The following is a 12,162-nucleotide window of genomic DNA, read 5'->3' on the forward strand; positions in this document are numbered from 1 at the left end:
GTCTGGGTATGCTTAGAAGGCTGCATGAGTGGGTGTTTAAGTGTCTTGTGAAGGGCTGTGTGCAATTACATTTTGCCTGCAATTACAAGGCAGCAGTACCTGTGCTTAGCCTGCACAAGGAGCTCAGATTACACATGTGATGGGTGCTCTACAGCTGCTGACAAGTCAATAAGAAAGCAGCAGTTATCTCTTGTGTTGAAAAGAATGTGCTGTACAGGCATCCATGAGGGGCTTGGCTGGTCCTAACTGATACACTAATGATGTGTCTAGATCTAAGCAAAACAGTGCCTCCTCTCTTGAATCAATATTTACATTAGATCATCAGCATTTATCATATAAAGCATGGTTTTGATCATCAAGTCCATTTATTTTTAGCTTGTACATGGTATTTTCATTTTTTAAGGTATTTGCATAATGAAGAAATAGAAAATAGCAGTCATATGTCAGTTACTGTTGTTTCTTGGCAGTAATTTTTCAAAGGCTTGTAAGCAGGCTAGAGCAGCACCCAGGGAAGGGAATATAAAGAGACCACAGTATTTGTCATCAGGATTTGAAGGTAGCTCAAAAGGCAAATAAAGCCCTTTAGAACATTCTAATGTTCCATTTAAACAGTTTAAATTTCTGAAGAAACTATGGTCTTATGCCTATAATTTGTCAGTGCCTCAAACTGCATTTACATATACCATCAGGTAACAGGGAAATAAACATTGTTTACATTTGGTCTTGAACTTTATTTTTAACTTTGTGTTCATTTTACTCACTGGCCATGCTGTACGTGCCAATAGTGAAATTTTGGCTCTGGAAATCATTAGCAATCAAAAATTTCTCTAGAGCAGAATTTCTTCTTAGGTGCTTTTAAATGCCAGTTTGATTTAAATGTCATACAACAACTACATATATAAACACTATTCTGTACGTCTATAAGGTATATTACCTTTTTTCTCCAGGACTTTCATTCTTCCCTGGCTAGCTCCTTCCACACACATCAACCATGTGAAAAGATTATTTGTGTCTTTCAATTGAAAAAAGTACATAACTTAAGCAGCTACTACACCTATTTATAAGTGCCTTCTATTCTACCATAAATCTTGATGGATTACACTTCTTGAAAGAGTTTGAAGTTATTTAGCTAATGAAAGAGGTCTTGGCAGACTGCTCTCCTGTGTCAGCCTTGGAGACTATAATTAGAATTTCAGTTTCTTTTACTGGTGGAATTCATCCCTGCACCCGTTCCTTTAGGGAAAAAGGGCCCTAAAAATTTAAACTGTCTGCTGTTCTTCTGTCTGCTAGGAAGAATAATGGCAGAGATCCCAAAAGCAATTAAAATTGTCTGTTACTGGATGTAGGACCTAAGTGTTGCCTTTTCTTTGTCCATTTGGTTAAACACTGGTAAATGATTTCAAACCAGTAATGTGTTAATGCTGAGATATACAGAAAATAAATGCATTTAACTGCAACTCCAATCAGCCCTGACTTCGTTTCTGGTTTGATATTATTTAACTTTAACGTGTGGTCGGTTGACTTTAAGGAGATAGCCAAGGCAATTATCTACAAACAGTAATTCACAGCATGTGTAATTGCATATAAAGTCATTTTGGTAGGTCAGATTCTGGGTTTTCTCTGAAGCAGTTTGTTTAGTATTTGTGCTTATCTCATGTTTAATTAATCTTCTTTAATTAAAGGCTTTTAATTATGAAACTGCTCTGTAGTGAATATATTGTTCAAAATATAGCAAAATGGTGAAAAAAAGTCTTCAGCTTGAGAAGTATGTGAATAAAATCTGTGATTTCAGCAAAATTTTTGAGTGTGAGTATATAGACAAGGATGTTTTGTGTATATATAAAAACACACTGAAAGTACTAATTAGGATCTACAGTTATCTGTTCCAGAGTTCTCTGAAGGCCTGGAGATAACTTCTGTAGATCAGTGTTTATCAATTTCTAGATTTCATCTGTGTATTATCGAATTAAGTGTGGAATCTTCTGTTCATTGCCTCATTTGTTCCCTTTTTATTAAAAAGAACACTTTTACAATTGGGGTGGCTTCTTGGAATGTCAGTTTGATTGGGGAATGATATGAAAGTGTATGCTGTAGCAACAGGTGAGTGACTTCCTGCATCAGGAGTTCTGGCACACAGCTGTTGTGTGCATTGCCCATTTTTGTGGGGGTTTATCCCCTTCTTAATAGCACTGAAGGTCCAAATGGCCAATAAGAATAAGACTCTCCAACACTAAAGCTGTATTAAAGGGGGCATCATTTATTTGGGCCTGAGGTTCATGCTGGAGATCCTAACCTAGCATGCACATGTGGTTCTATAAGTGTTTCTTGTATACAGTTACTACATGCATAAAGTTTATCCATTACCATGAATCCCACCCCATGTTCTCAGAGGTTCAGTGCTTTGTTTTCTCTGTCATGGCATTCTTGAGCCAGATGTCTTCTTTTCTTCATGCTGTCCTTGCTGAAAGCAGCTTTTGCATGCCTTGTTTCTTTGCTAAAAGCTCCACAGGCATGTTAGAATGCATTAACTCTTTAGGTGTCGCTGTGATAGGAGTGTGTGCACAGTTCATTAGATGATGATGTGTTTAATTACCACTGCCTTGATGATGCCAGGCAGCAATAAACCAGCCCTAAACAGCCATTCCCTTGTCCCACACCCCCCTGGATTGTGAGACTGTCTCTGAGAGCTCTGTGGCTGCTGAACACGGCAGCACCTGAGGGTTACCATGCAAAAACTGTGATTGCAGTGCCCAAAACCTGCGGCCTGATCCTGCACCTGGAGCCTTCTAAAACACAGGGGCATTGGCTAGTGTACCCCTGGACAGTGCGCAGGGGGCAGTGGCTAGTGCACAGGGGACAGTGGCTAGTGCTCAGGGGGCATTGGCTAGTGAACAGGGGGCATTGGCTAGTGTACAGAGAGTATTGGCTAGTGCTCAGGGGACAGTGGCTAGTGCTCAGGGGGCATTGGCTAGTGAACAGGGGGCATTGGCTAGTGTACAGAGAGTATTGGCTAGTGCTCAGGGGGCATTGGCTAGTGCTCAGGGGGCATTGGCTAGTGTACAGAGAGTATTGGCTAGTGTACAGGGGGCAGTGGCTAGTGTACAGAGAGTATTGGCTAGTGTACAGGGGGCAGTGGCTAGTGCACAGGGGACAGTGGCTAGTGTACAAGGGACAGCGGCTAGTGCTCAGGGGGCATTGGTTAGTGTACAGAGAGTATTGGCTAGTGCACAGGGGGCAGTGGCTAGTGTACAGAGAGTATTGGCTAGTGCACAGGGGGCAGTGGCTAGTGTACAGAGAGTATTGGCTAGTGTACAGAGGACAGTGGCTAGTACACAGGGGGCAGTGGCTAGTGTGCATAGTGGCTAGTGCAGAGAGCAGACAGTGTGGGCAGCAGGGGAGGGGATTCTGCCCCTCTGCCCCTCAGGGAGAGCCCAGCTGCAGAGCTGCCCCAGCCTGGGCCAGCACAGGAGGGAGCTGGAGCTGCTCAGAGAGCCCAGAGGAGGCTCCAGGGGGAGCACAGGGATGGAGCAGCTCTGCTGGGATGAGCAGAGGGATGGAGCAGCTCTGCTGGCACAGCTGGCATTGTTCACCTGGAGAGGAGAAGCTTCTTTTGTGACCTAATTGTGACCTTCCAGTACCTCAAGGGAGCTACCAGAAAGATGGACAGACGCTTCTTAGAAGGGCCTGGATTGACAAGACAAGGAGGAATGGCTTCAAACTGGCAGAGGGCAGGGCTAGATGGGATATTAGGAAAAAATTCTTCATTGTAAGATGAAGTAATTGTGGGGGTTTTGTAGCAGTTAATGCTAAACTTAAACTCCACTCTGCTCTAACGGCAAAAATTTGAAGAATAAAATGGGAAGAAAGCAGCTACAGAGGTTTTTTCTTGTTGGTTTACAATGCTTACATACTATTTTTACACCTTGCCTCTCTTACCAGCTGAGGCTGATAAAAGTTCTTTATCCCTATTCTTTTCAGTGCTGTCCCTGATTCCAGAGCAGAGCTTGGGCTCTGAGATGAGTTGCTGTTGTATCTGCCAGTGTTAAATTTCACTATCTGGGGAAGTCTGAGAGCACTCTCACAGATTATGGCTCTCATTTTTCTCTCTCTCCTCTGCTCCAGTGGAACAAACTGAAAATAAAACACACATGTTATTTCACTAAAAAAGAGAAAAGAGCCAGGATACTTTTATTTTCCTTTGTGTATTTCCTTTTAGTGAAATGCTGATGATTTTAGCTAATCAGTATTTGCTACTTACCATTTCCTGATGATTTTGCTCTTTGAATATTTTTGAAGAAGCCACTGACTTCTGCAGCAAATGATCTTCAAAAATACTTGGTTTTTTTCATGAGGTTGGATAGATTTTCAGCTCAATTATAACCTTGGTAAGCCCTTTACATAAGAGTGCATAGATAGTAAATAAGAATGCCCACTGCAGCTGACAAAAACACAGAGGTGAAACTTTCAGAGTTGCTTTTTGGTGTGGGAATGGTGTTGAATTGTGTCATGACCCTCACTGCTATTTGTGGATGTTTATTAAGCAAGAGACCAGCACTCCATTAGGCTCAAGCAGCATGTCAGCCTGCTCAGTTACTGATACATCTTTTATGTCTTTTTCTTTTCCTTTTTTTTTTTAACAGTTAGTGTTTTGTAGCCTGGAAATGGCTTGACTGCCTTATTTCCCAAACTGCCTTGCAATTAGAGGTGATGTGTTTTTCAGTGTAGGGTGCTGCTATCAAAAGGTTAGTTTTCAAACTTTAAAAGACATGAGAAGCAGAGAGAGAGGTGGAAGGTGACCTTTTCCTGCATTTTAAAAACCCCAGTGCAATCCAGTAATTTTTCCTTTGTTTCTGCAGGCCTGTGTGGTAGGACAGGAGTTTGCCTGCTGTCTGGATGGTGTTTGGTGTAAGATGATCCTGTAGCTGATATTATTTATTTGTCTGTGTATCTACTTCTAGCACAAGGGTTGAAGGAAGAAACAGATCAGCCACAATCTCTGTTTTTACCAAGAAATCCTCCCCATGGAGCAGCCCAGGAGCTTCTGTTCAGCATGGATGCACTGGGGCTGGCAGGGAGGGAGTAGCTGAGCCAGTGGGTTTGTAGCTGTGCCAGGGGCAGCAGGGGTCATCCAGGGCTTCCTAAAAATGGTGATAGGAAATGACCTGCAGTGTCCAGGGCCAAGTAGGCAGCTTAGTGCTGACAGCTCTGACAGCAAGTGCTGGGTGCCTGCTAATTGCTTCCTTTGAGTGAGCTGCTGAATCTCATGTGTTCAGTGCCCAGGGGGAAGTCAGGTATAATGTTTGCCTGGAAGAGAAACTGGATTCAGAGAGGCACTTCCTGCAGCCTTCCCTTCCTGCCCACCTGCCCTCCGTGCAGCTGGTCCTTTGATGTTTTAAATTAGGCTGTCACCACTCATTTCCTAATCCAGCTGAAGTAAGGTTGTAAATACTCTTTAGATAAATCTAAATTTAAAAATTGCTTTAGAAAACCCCTGAGCATTGTTTCTCTTCTGTGACATACAGAGGCACAATTGCAAATGTGTGCACACTCGACTCAGCAGAAACGGGGCAGAGGATTACCTGTGAGCTTGGAGACCTCCTGTCTCAGTACCTCATCTACTTTAGGAGATGTAAATCCACTGCAAAAGGTTCAGCTGCCCCGGCCCTAGCAAACAAATGCCCACTTCTGTTTGCTCTGCTCTCCCCCTTCTGCCCTGCTGAGAGGAGAAATGTGGGAGTTAGACACGTCTTGGGGCACTGAGACCCATTTTACCTGAGCTGCTGGTCCCTGTGTTCATGGTGGTTGATGATGGACTCCATTAGCTGCTGGGAGGGGGCAGGGCAGTTTCAGTATATTCCCAGTAACCTCTCAGCATTTTCCCTTTGCAGGAGGTCCTGGGGAAAGCTCAGGTGTTCTGTCTTTCAGTCATCTCCTGTTGCAAGAGTACTGTTCAATTGCACAGGCCACGCTTGTGACTTGTGATTGAAATTCCACATATTTGGGGTTTTTCTACCTTCTACAAAAAACCCATGAACTGGGACCATGTGAGAGATTTAAAACAAGCCCCTCTATCATCACAGAGATACCAAAGAACAACTACCATGCTCATATTGGAAATGGTTGCCTTCAGAAGGAGAGCTGTGGCAGGATGTACACCGCGTGTGTGCGTACAGAGCTTGGCTCATGGCATAGCAGGAGATAACTCACCTTTGAATGCTGTGTCACTGTCCTCACAGGGTTAGTTATATAGTAAATGTGATAATTCATAATTATCCTTTGATTATCTTTTTGGAAATTAAAAAATAGTAGCATTTTTATTTTAATTTTGTAACTGATTGAAAATTGCAAGCATTATTAATTTCTGTGGATATTTTCTACAGAGACTATTAGTCACTGCAGTGACTATTACTATATTAAAGGAAGAACCAGCTTTCTTCTCAAATTAGCAATGATCTCAGTTTTTACTGAATCTAGTGTGGTATTGAGATAGTGAACTAATTAACATTGCTAATGACAAGCTAAGATTGGAGATATGTGAAATGGAACTCATTGTAAAAGACAGCAGGCTGAAATTATTATTGGATGTGGTTTTGTTCATGCTTGTTCAGACAAGTCAAAAGTAAAGATTCTACCATATGTGAAGCTTTATCTCTGTTGTAAGCGTTACATCAATAATTTTTGCTAATTACTGATGAAGCAGAGAGAGGACATCTCTGTGCTTGTTGGCCATCTTTTGATAAACAGAATTGCTCGTGATCATGATCAGAGACCAGAAGCTCAATGAGTAGAATACCAAGACTGTCCATTAATGTCATGATATCACGCACTGACCTGAAAATTAAACCTATTTTACACACATGAAAAGAAAAAAGAGCAGATTTTGTTCCTTGCTGCTGGTGTGCCTGCTGCTTAAAATACTTTTCCAAATGTGTTCTTAAAACATCCTCATCATCATCGTGTGCAAGTGACACCTTATAGCTTATTAAGCAGCATCTTTAATGTCTATCGTGGTGGCTTTGTTCGATTTTTGTTTGGTTTTCTGTTGTTGTATCATCTGTCTAGGGGATGAATTGTGCAGAATTGTGTACTATTTTGGCAGATGGTAGTATCTGAGTGTGTGCATTTTCAGCAGTATTGAAAAATGCAAGATCAGGGTTGTCGTTACAGGATGATATGCCATCTTAGAATCAAGGCTGGAAGAGGCCTTAAAGATGAAGCCCAGCCACCAACCCAGCACCACCACTGTAAACCTCACACCAGTAACCCAGTGCCAAATCCAGATTCCTCTTAATCACCTTCAGGGGTGGTGGCTCCACATTCTTCCTGAGAAAACTATTGCACCAACCAAACAGTGAAAAATATTTTTATGCTACCTAGTCTGAGTCTCCCTGTCTCAGATTGAGACTGTTTCCCCTTGTCCTCTCACTGTAAGCACGGCAGAAGGGATCAGCCCAGCTCCCTGCACCTTCCTGTCAGGTAGTTGGAAAGAGTGAGGTTTGAACCTTCCCATCTCCAGACTGAACAAACCCAGCTCCCTCAGCTACTCCTCACGGGGCATGTTTTCTAGACCCTTCGTGAGCCTTGTTGCCCTTCTCTGGACACACTCAGCCCCTCAATGTCCTTTTTCCCGAGGGGCCCAGAGCTGGACGCAGCCCTCGAGGTGTGGCCTCAGCAGTGCCCAGCACAGAGGGGCAGGCACTGCCCTGCTCCTGCTGCCCACAGTGCTGCTGATGCAGGCCAGGTGCCATTGGCCTCCTGCCCCCTTGGGCACGCTTTGGCTCACACTGAGGCGGCTGGTGACCTGCAGGATGTGGCACTTGGCCTTGTGGAACCTCACGCCCTTGTCCTTGGCCCGTTGATCGAGTCTGTCCGAGTCTCACGGCAGAGCCTTCCCCTCCTCCAGCAGATCCACACTCCCACCCAACTGGGCATCTGCAAATTTGCTGAGAGTGCTCTCAATCGCCAACTCCAGATCATCCAAAAAGATGTTAACCAGGAACAGCCCCAAAACTGAGCCCTGGGGAACACCACTAGCAGCTGGCCCCAGCTGGATTTAGCTTCATTCACCATAACTCTCTGGGCATGGCTGTCAGCCACGTTTGTGCCCATTACAGTTCACCCATCTAAGCCACAGGCAGCCAGTTTTTCCAGAGAATGCTGTGGGAGACAGTGTCAAATGCTTTTCTGAAGTCTGGATAGACACATCCACAGCCTTCCCCTCATCTGCTAAGTGGTCACTTTTTCATAGAAGAAGATCAGATTGATCAAGCAGGATCTGCCTTTTATACATCCATGGTGGCTGGGCTTGATCCCCTGGCTGTCCTGCACATGCCATGAGGTGGCACTCAGGATAGTATGCTCCCTAACTTTGCGCAGAACTGGGGTCAGGCTGACAGGCCTGGAGTTCCCCAGGTCAGCCTTCCAACCCTTCTTGTGGGTGGGTGTTACATTTGCTAATTTCCAGTCAGCTGGAACTTCTCCAGTTAACCAGGACTGCTGGTAGAGGAGGAAGAGTGGTTTGGCCAGTTCTTTTGCCACTCTGGGGTGGATCCCATCAGGGCCCATAGACTTGTGAGTGTCTAAGTGGTAGGGCAGGTCACTAACCACTTTCTTCTGAATTATGGGGGTTTCATTCTTCTCTCCATCACCAACTTCCAGCTCTAGGAGCTGGGTATCCAGAGGACAACTTGTCCTGACATTGAAGACTGAGGCAAAGAAGGCATTTAGTATCTCTGCTGTTTCCTCATTCCCTGTCTCTGCACAACCCTCCTGCATTCAAAAAACGATGGAGACTTGAGATTCTTGACTCTCCTTTTGCTGCCAAAGTTTTTATAGAAACTTTTTTGTTGTCTTTAAGTGTAGCAGTCAAATAAAGTTCTAGTTGGCCTTTGACTCATCCCCTACCTGACCTTTCGTTATCCTTGTAGTCCTCCCAAGTTACCTGACCCCTCTTCCAGAGATGATAGATTCTCTTTTATTCCCTAATCTCCAGCCTGAGTTCTCTGTTTAACTAGGCTGGTCTTTCTCCCCAGCAACTTGTGTTCCTACACATGGAGACAAGCTGCCCCTGAATACCTAACAGTTCCTTTTTAAAGCATGTCCAGCCTTCTGGACTCCTTTGTCCTTCAGGACTGACTCCCAGGGGACTCTGTCAGTCAATGTCCTGAACAGGGCAAAGTCTGCCTGCTTAAGTCCGAGGTGGAAATTCTGCTGGTGTCTTTCCTTCACCCGGTATAGAAAATGCTGACATTTCATGGTCACTCTGCCCAAGATGGTCACTGAGCACTCCTCACCCACCACTCCTCCTTTGCTCACAAACAGGTCTGGCAGGACACCTCCTCTGGTAGGGTAGGCAAAAGGGATGGAAAATGCTGGGACTGGAGAGGAATCTGAATGACACTGGGCACCAGAGGTGATGCTCCTGCTAAAATCAAATTGAACCTTCAGGCAGTCTTGGCAAGTGAGAGCTACAAAGAGCTTTGCTGCCCACTGACTCTGGGTGTCCCAACTCACCTATTGAAACATGCATTTAAAAGAACTAATGAGATATGTGAAGGGTCCTCAAATGATCTGTCAGTGTAAGGTACTGTTGCTTACTGTCTCAGTTGGTACAAACTTCTTGTAAAGTGCCATATCCTTCAGGAGTATTGGACTGGATTTCTGATTTTTCCTATTTCAGAATGAGCCTGCTATGTCCTCTTGGTCAGTACTGAGTGGCAGAGGTGGGCAAGTATTCTTCTGTCTCTGGTTGGCAGATAATTTGAAAAAATGGTGTGGGGTTGTTTGGGTGCACAGTGTAACTGCAAGGACTGTGTGAAGTTTAGGATGTTACATGTGATTTATTAATAGCCTTTTGCCTGTGTAACCTCTAGATTTGCTCTGTAGTGGAAGGTTTGATGCTGGGTGTAATACATTACATTGGGTCAACTTTCCAGTTTTTGGGGATTTTTCTTTATAGTGTGTTTGAAGGAAGAGAAGAAGAACATGTTTGTTACTAATATGTTGTTTGGGTTGGAAATTTCAATGGCATTCAGGAATTTGCTTCCCAATCCTGCAAGATTTGGGGAGATTCCTGAGATGTTTATGTTGAGGGAGGAGTCATCTGCTTTTCATCAGTAATTCAGTCTTTGTGAGAAGGAAGTGGGTATGACAAGAAACCATTAAACTGAGGAAGGTCCTGGCCAGTGCTATTTCTGTTGCTGCTGCAGATCAGAGACTTGTGTCCATAAGACCTCTGAGGGGGTCTAGAATTTGTTTGGATCAGATGAACTTGTTGGTTATTTGGGGCTCCTGGGGCAAGGAGGCCTCTATTACTTGAAGGAGTTCTTCTTGGGTACTTCTTTCTGGCAGTTTTGGGTTTTGTTTTGTGCTTCATTTTCATATTGGCTCTGATACCTGGGATCGATGTAGGGATTTTGTCACCTGTGATAGGCCCTTGAGGCTTGATTTGGGTCCTTTGGGCAGTTTAGAATAACAATTGAAAATTAATCCTATTTCAGTCCCTCTGATTTCCACTGTGGGTGATTGGTGTCTCTGCCCCATCCTTCAGCCCGCTCAGGTGCTGGGGAGCAGCCTGAGCTCCAGGCAAAAGGAGCAGCCAGATGGGAGCGGCTTGGGGGCAGTGAATGGATCAGGGGAACCCTGTGAACAGGGTGCAAGGTGTTTATCACTGAGGGGATGTGCAGATTTTTTGACCTGCCTGCAGAGCACCTGTGTGGTCATTGTTTGGGTCCCTGCATAAAGAAAGGAATGCTGAAATGTTCCCAGGAACTGGAGAGGGTGTCATGGTAGACTTAGGTGCAAAATGTGCCTGGGTCTTCCTGAACCTGCTTTCTCAGCTTCCCTTCCCTTAAAAATTCTGACTTCTGCACCTGACTAAATTTGGTCCAGACATTAGCATCATAAATTGAGTGCTATAATCTTTTATTATCCTTAGGGTAGTAGGTTTGCATATCCCAAATGACAAATTACTGCCTTTTCCTCTCAGAATAGTTCAAGTATTCAAAAATCTATTGAGGACAAATTAAGCTCTGTGCTGGGACACCAACGCCCTTTTAACCTAAGCCCCTACTGCATTTCTGCTTGCTCTGGGTTGTTGAACACAAATTCAAACTTCAAATATTCAATTTGAAACTGAAAGGAAGATTATGAGGCATTAGTGATTATGTTGGCACTCTGTCACTGAACAGCACTTACGTGTTGTGTGCTATGTGGGTGGCTGTGTATTTGCTAAGAAGCGTAACTGAAGATGAAAGTTTAATTATTTCTTCAAGGCAAATCCTTTCTCCCATGGACTTAAACTTGCATAAGAAAAATGAAAATTCATAAGGAGTTTAAAAATTGGCTAAAATTAAAAACCATTTATTTTTACCCTATTTATTCTTCTGAATAATAAAATTTCCCCATGGGTTTTTGGAACATATGTAGAATAATTATTCTGAAGAAGTGGTGCTTTAGCTCAGCTTCTGGAGCTAGGGCAAACATTGTGATTATGCTGCAAGCTTAAATCTGGGTCTTACAGAAAATCTCAGTCAAGGCTCTGTTGCCATCAAGTGCAAAAAACTGTGACCCATGGATTGGTCCCTGTGGGAGCAATTACTCTTTGCTGAGATTTTTTTTCCAGCACTGAATATTATAAATGTCAAAAAAAAGTTTAACCCTCAGTACCTCTAACAGAATGTTTTCATTCCTGCTGGCAAGAATAAAAATTTTTAGCTTGTATTTGCATGTTTGAGCCAGGATTTTTTAAAAGGCTTTTCTTTATAAACTGAAAGGTAAATTGCTGTCTTTTAAGCCTCAGTCTGCCTGCCTTGGTGAAGACAGAAGCGGGGCTGGAGCTGCCTGGTGCTGCTTACTGTGCCCAAGCCTCTCTCTCCTGGTGGGGCCGGTGCACGGCGCATGCAGAGCGAATTGATGATTAAAACCTCTTGTCTGGCGGTGGCAGCAGGGGCAGAGTGTGGAGGCAGTGTGGGGTTGCTTAGGAACAGGGCTGGATGTGTTCTCAGCTGCAGCCCAGCCACGTTTGGTGCTCAGGAGCAGCCGTGGCTCTGCGGAGCCCGAGGACAGCAGGAGCTGCTCTTGCCTTCGTGGAAACCCACGTCCTTTGGAGGAGGTGCAGTGTGGGTGTGCATTTCTGCTTCCTTATTCTGGTGTTTATGTAAT

The 12,162-nt window shown here is 44.1% G+C and overlaps 1 protein-coding gene across 2 annotated transcripts in view; it reads left to right on the forward strand.

The window, feature by feature from the left end:
- The window catches only part of PEPD (peptidase D), a 151,168-nt gene that overhangs the window by 45,936 nt on the left and 93,070 nt on the right, over positions 1-12,162 (forward strand). The window lies entirely within an intron of this gene.

Source organism: Motacilla alba, chromosome 11 (genome assembly GCF_015832195.1).
Source record: "Motacilla alba alba isolate MOTALB_02 chromosome 11, Motacilla_alba_V1.0_pri, whole genome shotgun sequence".
In the NCBI taxonomy this organism is placed as follows: domain Eukaryota; kingdom Metazoa; phylum Chordata; class Aves; order Passeriformes; family Motacillidae; genus Motacilla; species Motacilla alba.